The 13,069-nt window shown below is 48.5% G+C and overlaps 1 protein-coding gene across 1 annotated transcript in view; it reads right to left on the bottom strand.

Annotated features, from left to right (window-relative positions):
* Positions 1 to 13,069, bottom strand: part of LOC144128930 (alpha-1,3-mannosyl-glycoprotein 4-beta-N-acetylglucosaminyltransferase B-like) — a 147,023-nt gene that overhangs the window by 78,369 nt on the left and 55,585 nt on the right. The window lies entirely within an intron of this gene.

Genomic DNA, 13,069 nt, shown 5'->3' with positions numbered 1-13,069 from the left:
TCATTTCCCACACTACATCGCTGCCATGCGGTGATGCCAACCTAAATCCTTCCGGCGGCAATTGCCTGGAGTGGCTTTGTTGCCGAAGGCGTTGCGGAAGTAAACTGGAAGTAGTAAAGTGCATTAGTAGCAGGATTACACATCTTATAATAGGCAGTGACTATTTCCAAAGAACTGTCCGCTGCGGCTTAGATGCGAAGCAACCTACGCGTATAGCAACGCCTAGCGAGTCGCGACCGTTGCCTTGCCAACACGCCGGTGGCATGTCGCTGCGAGAACCGCGTTAATAGCGTGGGTGCGATAGTTTCTCGCTTCTATATTATAGACACGCTTATCTACCGCAATCATTTATACATCCAATTATCGATATATCGAACTACCGACGAAAGCGCCTTCCAAGAAGAATTTACGGCGCAAATTATAACTGCCGCAGAAATAAATTCCAGCATAGCACAGCTCGTACAATAGAGAACGAGCTGGCATAGAAAGTACAATGCTTAGCGGCGCTGGCATGCCGCAACGCCTCCGTACATCATCGCGACAATCCATAAGGAAACTAATGATTTTCATCCGCAAATAGCCGTCAACGACACGTCGCGTATGTCTAAGCGTCGTCATTTACGCACCTAAAGGTCTACACAGTCGCATTTATTTGAGCGTCAGCTCAATTACAACTGACACACAATAGCTCGGGAGAGAGAACAATGCCTGTATTGTAACGAGACGTTTGGATTATTTGCTCACGCATTGCCTGCTCACAGCGGGCGTCGCACACCCACAGCTTCCCAAAGAATTCCAAGACTGCCGGCCAGAAACAATGAACAAAGAAGGTAGAACATTTAAGCGGAAAAATTTAGGCTTGACCCAAGGCGAGGTAGTTTTCGCGTGGATAGTTCGCAGAAACGCGCTAGTTATTACTCTGGCCTGAACTATGCATGCAATAAAGTGCGGTAGGCGACCTCAATCGCGCGACTTCGGGACAATGCGAGGTTTCGGACCCACTTGACGTCGCCGGCTGCAGAAGTGTTTAATTTCAAAAACCATTTTATTCACACGCCAGTATGCGTCAAATATATGCTACGAATTTACGGTTCAAGAAACGGTTACTGACCAGGTACTAACCAGCGACCATATGTAGTAAAAAGGTAGGAAGGGCTTACTTTTACGAGCTACCTTGAAGAAGGTAGTAAATCGCAAAAAAAAAGTGACGCACTTGTAACACACAACTTGCCGGATTCGCTCATGATTTGCATTCATCCATCGATACTGGCGGTCAAATTGATGCCATTTTTTCTCGATTTTTCAGAATCGTCTGGTCGTGTGACTATAGGATTATGCTCAAACTAACTCAGCTGAATATTCACCCCGCTGTTATTGCTTGGATTGCGGTATTCCTCAACGCTAGAGTTCAGTTTACCTCCATCAACAACTACAACTCCACTTATTCTAAAGTCACTTCTAGCGTACCACAGAAGGGCGTTCTTGGTCCCCTCCTCTCTTTAATATATAATATTGATGATTTACCTAACGCTGTGTCTTCTCGAGTTAGGCTCTGCCGATGATTGCGTAATATACTGTAATATTGTTTCTATCGCTGACCAACAATGTTTGCAAACTGACCTGCATGGATGCAGTAACCGCATGGTGCGCATCTTGGCTTATGCCACTTAATACTTCTAAAACTAATTAGCTTTTGTCTTTCACTCGCAGTTCTCGCATTCCAACAGCTTATTTCCTAAATAACGAATCTCTCGAACTTACAGCTACTTACAAGTACCTCGGAGTTCACCTGCAATCAGACTTAACATGCCTTAACCACATTAATCTAACTTCAGCGTCCGCCAACCGCTCCCTCGGCTCCCCCGCACCTGAAAAAAAATTCGCGTTCACCACAATCATTAGTCCGAAGATAGAATATGCGTCAGCCACCTGTGATCCTGATCAAGCCCATCTCATAGCTAGCACTGAGTTCTTGCAGAACCGTGCTGCGCGTTTTATTTTTTCAGGCTACTCACGTACTACCAGCGTCACTGCCTTAAAGAATCGCGCCGAATTAGAAGACTTGTCTTACCGCCGTAAACTATCACGACTAGCACTTTTCCACAAACTGTATCACCATCCTTCGCTTCACCACGATTTTTTCCAATCGCCATCAGCCTTCTTTCCGCGGCTCGACCATCCGCACAGAGTTAAACGCATCGCGTGTCGTCCATCTGCATTTGCGAAGTCATTCATACCACACACTATCATAGAGTGGAACAATTTACCAGCGCACATAGCAATTGAATCTAACGCCTCCACATTTCTTGTTCTCATCCGCAGCGACGTTGGCATTTGAAATGTTTGTAGTGTTCGAAATTTTTGAATGATTTTCTTTTTAAAGCGAAAGCTTTATTGGCCGCAAACTCGCGATTTCGCCGTGGCGGTACTCCATCGAGGCACGTGACGTAGGGTGCCTCGATACCAGCGCCGCCTTTTCTCGATGCGACGCCATTCTGAATCACAGCGGGCGGGCGCTGTTGCTCGGTGCAAGCAGCTGTGCTTGCGTTGTTCCAGGCACAGTGGCTGCGGATTACTCGCTGGTGGTTTCACTTGTCTGAGAGTGTTCGACCGCATGATTGATGGGCTTGTCAAGCCCACTCATGACGGGCTGTTGTGTGCCAATGTGCTCCGGGTCAACACGTAAAGGCCTGCGTCGTCTTCGCTTACCCCCGGGACTCTGAACGGAGAAAGAAATGGAAAGCTCAAATAAAGCGGGATCGGGGGAACGCAACTGACAGCTCGTATATCTGCGAGGTGAGTTGCGAAACAGTTAAGTCTTATCGATCCGCATTTTGCAATTAAAGCAAACGTGTACGTGGACGCCGCTGCTGCGTAGGCAGCGTATAGGTACGCGCATGCGCACGGTCGCGAGCGTGTTTCTCGTTTTGAACTTCGCTGTTCTATGCGAGTAGTGCCCTGATTATAGAGTCGGACGAGGATGTTTTTGATTCGCGGAATACTAACACCAGCAAAAAAAATCGTAACGTCGCACACCTGTTTTATATTTTAACGGGAAGCACTGGCGTTTCTTTTGCAGAGAAGTTCGCGTCGCTGTTGTTTAGACAGCAGGGTTACTTTTGTGTCGAGCGAAAAATAGTGCTCGTTATTTGCTACTGAACGCACACACTGCTTCGTCTGGAGAGCGCGGCTGTTGTGCTGGTGCCGCTCGAAGCCCTGCGGTTTTCCCCGAGCTCTCAGCAGATATACTGCGGCTCTCATGTCAAAGTGCATAGATGTTTTTTTTTTATTGGTATATAACTGCCTCGTACTATTCGAAAGCGACGTAGCCGATGTTATGGTCGCAGGGCATATTTGCGCTACGCTGTTCGTAAGCAGACCTTATCGTTGCATGTTCATGCCCGATGATGGTTACTATTCTGTGACAGAGCTAAACGCGTAAGCAGGATGTGCTCACGTAAACGTGCAGCTAACGCACATTAGGGGTCAAATTTTTCCTGAGCTGTCTGGCTCGGCGTCCGTCGTAGCCTGCGCGTTGTTCGGAAATGTGCGAGGTTCGGTAATGCAGCAACATTTTTTATGAACATTTTGTGTTAAGCACGTTAAATAACTGGTTATTTTTACTAGTATTTTTGTATCAGTCCAAACAAACGTGAATAATCACATTTGGTGTTTTATTTATTTTTACCTCCACTTTGAAGAGGACCAGTTTGAGAGAAATCGACAGGATGGACGTCGCCTTTTAAAGTCTACAGCTCTGCCCACGCTGTTTGACTTTAGACGTGAGCAATAATTGCACTGGAGCGTAGTATTTCCGCGATTTGCAGTTATTGCAATAAGCACTGAGACGTCTTTTTTCTTTTTACTGTTATTATTAATTCAGCTCAACATAAGCGAAGCAAACTGCCCACGAGACGGCCTGCCGAATGTGGACCTGCTGGCGTGGAAGGCACCAACTCGTCCTCAACAGTTGCTACAGACGCTGACCAAGAAGACTACGCAGAACTGAGTCGAGACGGTACCTCTTCTTTCGAAGAAAGTGCAGTCGAGCATGAGAGCAATGAAGGTATTTCCTCGCTCTCTGCGTGTGAGCTACGAAAGGCTCCGCAAGATGCGAAGAAGAAAAACACTGATTTGCATGAAAACTTGTCGACAGCAAAAAAGAAGTTGAAGACTGCTGCCAGAAAAACAAAGCGGCTAGAAAAAGATCTCTCTGCGCTGACCAAAAATTTGGATTTCTTGAACGAGGACCAGAAGGCTGCCTTGAAGAGGAAGAGCCGGAAAGGTAGTACACGGAGTGCAGAAACCATAAAGAAAGCGCTGCAACTCAAATTTGCTTGTGGCTCTGCAGGCTAAGATTTACTTTTAGAACAGGGCAACCCTCTTCCCTCCCGAAGAGCACTCTGCAGACGACTGCAGCACCTGTCAATTAAGCCCGGCGTTTTGATTGATATAGTAAATATGATGAAAGTGAAAGTGGCCGCAATGTCAAACATTGAAAAAGACTGCGTCATATTTCTCGATGAAATGTAGATTCATAAGGGTGTCGAGCTTGACCGCAGTGGTGACGGCTTCCTTGGCAAGGTGACGCTCCCTGAAACCGACCGAGCAGCAAACCATGTACTCGTCTTTATGGTTGGAGGCCTAAACACACGCCGGAAGCAGGTGATTGCTTATCACTACGCAGGTGCTTTTGTCAATGGAGAGAAGCTGAGAGACTGTCTTATCAACCTTTGTGCGGACATTTCTTTGCGTGTGCCGTGCGTGACATGCGACACGGGGAGCTCCAACCGTGCGATGTGGCGGAGCTTAAACCTGTCAAGCTCCCGCTACTCTGTCACTACATCCACTGTTCCCCACCCATGTGACAATTCCATGTCATGGTTTTTTATGCCGGATCCTTCACGTGTACTAAAAAAATATTAGAGGGCAACTTGTGCGAAAAGATCCCATCAAACTTAGTGAATAAATAGTGGCAAACTACAATTTACGAAGCAGTGATGTGTCGATTGAGTACATAGAAGCAGTCCTAAAGATGGACACAGAACAACTGAAGGTGGCACCTAACCCGAGTACCGTGCACATTTCCAACGGCCACTTCACAAAGATGAAGGTAGGGGTAGCTGTTCAGTTATTCTGGGAAGCACCTGCAGCTATCAGATACTTTGTAGAGCGCATGAAGCTGCCGACCGAGGCTGAAACAACAGCCTGGTTTTGTGAAGCCATTTTCAAATGGTACACAATCATGACTGCACGGCACCCTGTTGTTGCTCTGAGCTTATCAAATGAAAGTAAACATGAAGAGGCTATTGCAACGCTGAAACTCGCTGTTGAAGTCATTGAGAGCTTAGGCATTGGCATCAACAAGGTCTGGAAACCATGCCAGGCAGGGGTGCTAATGTCCACTGCTGTAGTGCTTCAACTGCATGGATTTTTGGTAAAGAAATGTGGCTACGCATTCTTCTTGACAGGACGATTGGCCCAAGATTGCCTGGAGAACTTGTTTTCGGTCATCCGGATGATTTCTCCCGTGCCCAGTGCATATGATGTAAAAAATGCGCTCAGAATTGTGTCAATTAGCCAGTTCCTCAAGGTACCTAAGAAATCTGGTTATGAAGCTGACGACAGCAACTACTTAGTAGATTTCTTCTCTGCAGAGATTCAAGATGTGCAGAAAGAATTTCAAGAACCCTCGTACGATGATTAATGCACAGAGAACAGCGTGCCGTTAGCCTAGAAAATAGGCGTAAGAGTGACGCGACCCCTTCAGTCCTTGTATAGCCTCGGTGCTGAAATCGTAGACCTACAGGTCATAGTGGACGTTTATGCATGTGCTTCATACGTTGTGGAATATGTGAACAAGGCCAACCTGGGAGTTTCACACTTGCTTTCGCTACATATGTCCTGGCATAGCCGAGCTAAGCCACTGCCATTTTTTCCAGTTGCTGCACTTTTGCGATTACTTCTGTTCCTTTCGTGCCTAATACGCACGCTGTAGTATTTTTAGTTTCCATTATGCCTAATCGTTTTTTTTTAAACCTATAATTTCTATTTTACTCTTTTTTTATCGCCTGCTTCTTTATGTACTCTCTGGTGCTTAATTATTTTTCCCCGTTATACCTAGACTGTTTGTTGCTCTTTTACTTGTTAATGATGTTCCTTGTACATGTTTTTACACTGCCCCCCCCCCCCCCCCCCTATGTAATACTCTCGAAGGGGTATGCTGAATAAATATACGCTTGTATACTCACCGGGCAAGACCACCCGATGCTGGCGACGTGGTAACGAGTCAACATGGTGATAGTGTGGTGGTGAGGTGTTCGTGTTACGCTCTGGAACACATTGGATTTTCACTCGATCAGTACAGTCGCGCGAAATCTTAAGCCTGCCCGCACAGAGCGTTTTTCGCACCCGGCAGTGCTGAAAAACTCGCGCGCTCTAAACACGAATACGCCTGTATGGGAGTAAAAAAGGGAGTAAGATGTCCTTTTAAGAAGGGTGTGCGCTAGAGGACGTCTTACTCCCTCGTTACGCCTTTCTGTGTGGAGAGCGCTATCGTGGTGCAAGTTCGGCGCTGCAGCCACGCGATTACCGCGCGCGAAAAACGTTCCATGCGGGACTGGTGCCAGTAGCATGACATCGTAGTTCCCAAAATTACCAACAGGGAAAGCTGGCGCCACCGTCTATGCGAGTCTAATCTTAAAGAGCACCTATCCATCCACAACGGGAATGCTAGGAAGACGAGGTTCCCCTATTGGGCTTGGCTTGGCTAGTGTTGGGACAAAAACGCGGATTCTGCCCCTGAATCGGCAGCTGCGCCACGATGCTCTCCTCTGCGCGCATATAAGGAGATTAAATTATTCTAATAGTCCGTTTTTTTCCCTTCTTTAATAAATTTAGCACAAGCGTTAGGCTGGTATGAAAACGTTCACAGTGTTTCTTGAGCTTTGCAGCGAGAAGAGTCGTGTTGTTGCGATCCACAATTCATGCCCAACAACGGCAACGCCAAATACGAAACCTCATCTTCCGGCAATTCCAGCGTCTCTCTGTGGCGGATGCAGTGCAGCGCTGCCAGCTTTCCCTCTTAAGATTACTGTGAAACTCTACGGCACTGTGTGTAACCTTATGGTTTACGATTTATGGGGGTATACAACGTCCAAAAGCGACTCGGGCTATGAAGGACGCAGTAGTGTGGGGCTCCGGAATAATTTCGACCACCTGGGGTTCTTTAACGTGCACTGACATCGCACAGTACACGGCATTTCGCCTGCATCGAAATGCGACAGCCGCGGCAGGGATCAGCAGCTAGGGATCAGCACGGTCAGCAGCTAAACACCATAACCACTGAGATGGCTTCGATATAACCTTAAGATTTTCGCTCGGAATGTGACACGGCACTACTTGAGTACAGAAGCCCATTCCTGATTAAAGGGACAAATGCAAAAAAGAAGAAGGCCGGGTATCATAAGTGAATGTATTTATGTATTTTGTGATTGACACGCTGCAAGAAGCCCCGTCAAACAAATCAGCAGATAAATCAGCACGTATGTCAGATTGCTGTCGGTCTCAACGATTTTAACTTGTGACATAAAACAGTCTTCGATCATAACATTTTTTTTTACTTATTTGTGCGCTAAGCTCTTTATCGTAACTACGCCGCGTGATTCAATCATATTGATACCCCTGTCAAAAACTCGTTTCGTGTTGTGCGCCTAATTGCCTTCGTTCTTTTTCAACAACACACTTAATCAAACAGCACAGCGCGCTGGGCTTAGTGTATGCGTCCCCATTGCAAATGACAGGAAGAAAATGAACAGACACGAAGAGTGCGAGTTTCGTTGCGCCTATAAAACTCCCGCTAAGGCGAATCTTTCTCGGATTTCCTTGCTTCGGACGAGGCCGGCAGACGACCAATTTCAGTGACAGCATACGAAACTCCCTGAGAAAAAGACTTCAACATAGCAGCGTCCCATAGAGAGAAGTGATGCACGGCAGTCGGGGTAGTTTCAGGACCGCTTTATCACCGGCTGCTCCACAGGGATGGCGAATAGACAGGAAAGAAGTAAAAAAAAAAATACAAGTATACCGATATTTACCCAGTGTTCAATTTCTGAAGGGAAGGAAGTACAGTTCGATCTTTCCGGTAGCGCGCTTCAATACACCGGGCAAGCTGCCCCCACCACCTCTCCCATGTCAGCCGGACCGCTGTGTGCCCCACCTCGCCAAGCGCCGTGGCCAACCGTGACAAATTCCGCTGTCACCCCCCCCCCCTCCCCCCCTCCCCCCCCTCAACTCCTCCAAAGTTTCCACCCTTCACCCGTTCCCCTCTCCCCCAATAACGGTGTCCACTGACCCAGACTGAGCCTTCAGTTCTTGCTTTTCGTTCCCGGAAACTTTTTTGACGACGTTCGCGATACGGACGACCGCCGGCGGTGCTACATGTGTTTGCCGTGATCGCGGTGCTTTCAGCGACTGCGCAAGGCAGAGTGCACGTCGTCCCAGTTAATAATAATTGGTTTTTTGGGGAAAGGAAATGGTGCAGTATATGTCTCATATATCGTTGGACACCTGAACCGCGCCGTAAGGGAAGGGATAAAGGAGGGAGTGAAAGAAGAAAGGAAGAAAGAGGTGCCGTAGTGGAGGGCTCCGGAATGATTTCGACCACCTGGGGACCTTTAACGCGCACTGACATCGCACAGCACACGGGCGCCTTAGCGTTTTTCCTCCATAAAAATGCAGCCGCCGCGGTCGGGTTCGAACCCGGGAACTCCGGATCAGTAGTCGAGCGCCCTAACCACTGAGCCACAGCGGCGGGTACGTCCCAGTTGCCGCGGCGCTTTGACGTTGGATATCGTTGCTTTTGGAACCGTGTTGTCGCTGACCCGAGGCCGGACCAACAGGATATGACGACGCAGTCCATACGTATACTGCTAACGAACGCGATGGACGGCCGGTGTTTCTCAGCAACGCTCGTCAAATTTCCGGTCCGTCGGGATCGCCCAGTCGTAACCTGCGCTCCTCACCCCCCCCCCCCTCCCCCTCCTCCACTGGACCACCCTTTCGAGATTTTTCGAGCGAGCTACGCGCACACAAAAAATGCGCGCGACGCGCCCCATCTGGAGCCGATGGATCGAAGGGTATAGTTTCGGAACCGTCGAAGCAGACCAGACCTTCGAAACGTTTCCTCTCTATAGTCACAAATCACCGACTTCAAGCAGCCGTTTATCCATCCGCTTCGTCATTTGTTTTTTTTTTATACCGCGGCTCGCACATGAAGACGTGCTCTTTACATTGGGGGCCATTATGGAGCACGGAAGGCATGCAGGCACACCGGGAAATAAGCACTTCGTTCGCGTCTGAAGCGATGCCTACTGCGCAAATGCTCCGTCTCCTTGCTGTTTTCAAGACCGGATGCAATCGGCTTTGCTTGCGAATTTATATGCAGTGCCACAGCGAGCCGTGCTATGCGTACAACCAGAAGTTCGTCACACAGATGCCTTCGAAGGATGGAAACGAAGATGCTAACTTTGAGACTTCCGCAAGGAATTCAGCGCGACCACCCAAGCCAAAGAATTAGGTTGGGCGCGGTCTCCAAGAGGCGGTATATACATTAAATCGGACGTGTGCACACTCGAAAGTGCGCAGTCAATCACATCCTTGAAACTGTGGACCACGTAATCTCAGTCCGCCTGCCCACGTACGCGCGAGACGGCGGGATTTCCGACCGCTTCTCGAACGCGCGTAGACTGCGGGCCTATGAGGCAGAAGCTTTGAAGTCTCTGCGGGTGATTCAGGCGACTCGCAGCAATGATCACGCGAACTGATGATGTGTTTGCGTACAGACGCTTATCTCCTCATCGCCACACACCGTAACCTCATTTCTCCCAGCTCGGGTCGACCTCGCAGTCTTCCTTCGATACCCCCCCATATTTCTATCTCTTATATACCGGATGTCTGGAAAAAAGAAAAGAATTTTCAGTCATGTGCGTAATTCGTACTCCAATAACCACCGCCACCACCATCATCATCATCATCATCACCATCACCACCACCACCATCATCATCATCACCACCACCACCAACATCACCATCACCACCACCATCACCACCATCACCATCGCAACGCTAAGGACGACCGAGCGAGGCGGCCGAGCTTCACGCGACTGTTACTGCGCGTTTCCTACACCCTATTTATTAAGGATTCCATTCTTGGTCCACTATATTTCTACCCTTTCTTTATCGTGTTCTCCCATGCACACACTGACAGCATAGGTAACTCATAACCCTATCTATGCAGTCATGTATATGTGAAAATTGAAAATAGTTTTTTTGGGGAAAGGAAATGGCGCAGTAACTGACTCGTATTTCTCGGTGGGGCCCCGAACCGCGCCGTAAGGGAAGGGATGAAGGAGGGAGTGAAAGAAGAAAGGAAGAAAGAGGTGCCGTAATGGAGGGCCCCGGAATGGTTTGGTTTGGTTTATGGGGGTTTAACGTTCCAAAGCGACTCAGGCTATGAGAGACGCCGTAGTGAAGGGCTCCGGAAATTTAGACCACCTGGGGATATTTCACGTGCACAGACATCGCACAGCACAAGGACGCTTTTTTTGCATTTCGCCCCGACCGAACCGCCGCCGCCGCGGTCGGGTTCGCACCCGGGTACTCCGGATCAGTAGCCGAGCGCCCTGACCACTGAGCCACAAATGTAGTCGTTAAAAACAGTCCTGCATTAAGCGTGACCCAGAGATTCTGGGCAAGCGCATTTTCGAACTGAAAATAGTCCATGAACGTAATTCTTTTTTATATCGTAAGATTTCACTACGATAATCAATTTATCCGCAGATATCCCCTCGACAGGTTTTTTTTTGCTATTAATTAACGCTCTTGCTATCGTCAAAAACGTTGGCCATTGGTTTTCTATAAGTCTCAACTACACTCGACGCGAGCGATGGACAAAGTGTAAAAGAAAGACATTGATACGCCTCGGAAGAATGGACCGTTGCCTTCAATATTTAAATAACAGTACCACGGTTGCCTCGTGATTAAAATTGATGCCCAAGAATCCTGGACTTTCTGAAAGAAACCAGAATGACTGCAGCCCGTATCACAGGCTTTTCTTGAAGGCGCAGAAGAAAAAAAAAACGATATGAAAAGAGCACCTGACCCAAGAGCAGCTCTTTTCGGCGGCAGTTCTCAACTTTATTCGCTCGATTTAACTTGGCTCCGGTCCATCTCCGCAGTCGTTCAGGCGCGTAAGAGGTGCAGTCCGATTGAAAAGAAAGGCGGCGGTATCGCATCTTCCAATTTCGATCAAGCCCAGATGCACTCGCGCGGTGACCTTCACTGTTCCCTTTTGTGTTATTCAAGCAGAGGGCAAAAGAGAGCTGTGCACCGAGGTTAAGCTCGATCTCCGTGCATAATGCGTAAATAAGGGCACATTCTACGGATTGAAAATGCTCTTGACCGCTTAAACGGCCCCTTTCGATCTATATCAAGCAGCAACAGTAGTGTGAATAACAATATAGGGCCAGATATAGGGCCCCCCAGGGCCCACTCGGTTGTACTTCCGAAGCCTGAAGGCTTTACAGTGCCTTATATTATAGCTCTGCGATCACAATCAACTTTGTCCCGCAGTCTTCGCGAAAACCACGTCAAAGAAAACGAAAGGCTGAAGTTAGCCTAAGAGTGCGGAATGTGAAACAGCTGCGTCCCACGACCAGGCTCAGCTGCAAATAAGAGCTTATGAAGCGAGCACTTGGCTTGATTGGCCATCCTTGGACGAAGTTATGGGCGACAACTCTACGGGCTTCATTGCAGCTACAGGTACGCAGATAAAAAGATTGCAGAGAGTTTATCTGTCTTTTTTTGTAGCGGGAGCTACACTGGGCTACCTGTCGAGCGTTTCGCGGTACATGGGAGAGGAAAATTGTGCGCATGCGCCGTTACCATGGCAACCGAAGAAGAACAAAGTGCGGCGTACGCTTCGCCATCGCCGCGGCCGCGCGCCTGCTCCGCCTTCAAAGCCGAGCGTGACGACACGCGGACGGGCAGTTGTGCGCATGCGCCGATGCCATGGTAACCAGAGAGACCGCACAGCTGCGCCGCGTTCTTCGTCGCCGCCTCATCGCACGTCGCTCTATCACCCGCACCCCGTGTCGCAAGCCCAGGATTGCGTATAAAAGGCGGAGATGTAGTGGACGTCTGTTGACAACGTTTGACATGCATGCACAGAAGGAGAGTCCAGCCGCTGCTAAACGGCGGTATAGACGAGAGAAGATTAACTCTTCCGATTCTGAGGTTGTCGTCTGGCAGTTGGCTTGAACTAAATAAGAACGCTGGAGTCTGCGTGTACGTGAAACAAGGTATCACCGCTGTCAGATATCTCCCTTCGATCGCGGTGAATAATGGTGAAGCCTGCAGTGTTCGGCTCCTGGAAAGCGGCATTATCATCCAAGGAGTCTACGTGGCACCGGGAACATCTGTCAAGCAGACGATTGATGTGGTTGCCACGTGGTATACCAGCCTACGGCACGGTTTCACAGTTGTGTGTGACTTTGGGCGATTTCAGCAGGAAACAGGACTCTCTTGGCCAGTGTATGAAAGAAAAGTTTGACTTTAATTAGCTTTGGACCCTCACGTCCAGACTACACAATCAGGAACTACAACTTGAATGCTAAAGAGGCTCTACCAAATCGAAATACTGTATCGACAAAATTGAGACCGCTGCATGCTACTTCACAGATCAAAGGGAGGTCTTCGTCTCTGTAAAGCAAAATGAATAAAAGATGCGTATACCCAATTTCTCATTTCTAAACATACAGTGATCACAACAAGTTCAGCACGGAAAACGTACCTCTCGCTGCGTATATCCAGGCATAGCCGAGTTAAGCCATTGCCATTTTTTTTTTTACACTGAACCGTTAAGCGCCCATACCCCGAGTTTTGCAGCGTTGGCGGATACCTGTAAGAGGATGAAGATGAAAGGCATGGGAAGAAAGGCAAAGGCGGACGGTGTGCGGCAATGAAAGCGCTCAGAAAGACGAAGTCACAATGGGAGAAAAGAGGTTCGTGG

This window comes from Amblyomma americanum, chromosome 4 (assembly GCF_052857255.1).
Source record: "Amblyomma americanum isolate KBUSLIRL-KWMA chromosome 4, ASM5285725v1, whole genome shotgun sequence".
In the NCBI taxonomy this organism is placed as follows: domain Eukaryota; kingdom Metazoa; phylum Arthropoda; class Arachnida; order Ixodida; family Ixodidae; genus Amblyomma; species Amblyomma americanum.
Note: the sequence above shows the minus strand (reverse complement) of the source record. Positions and strands in the feature narration are given on the sequence as shown.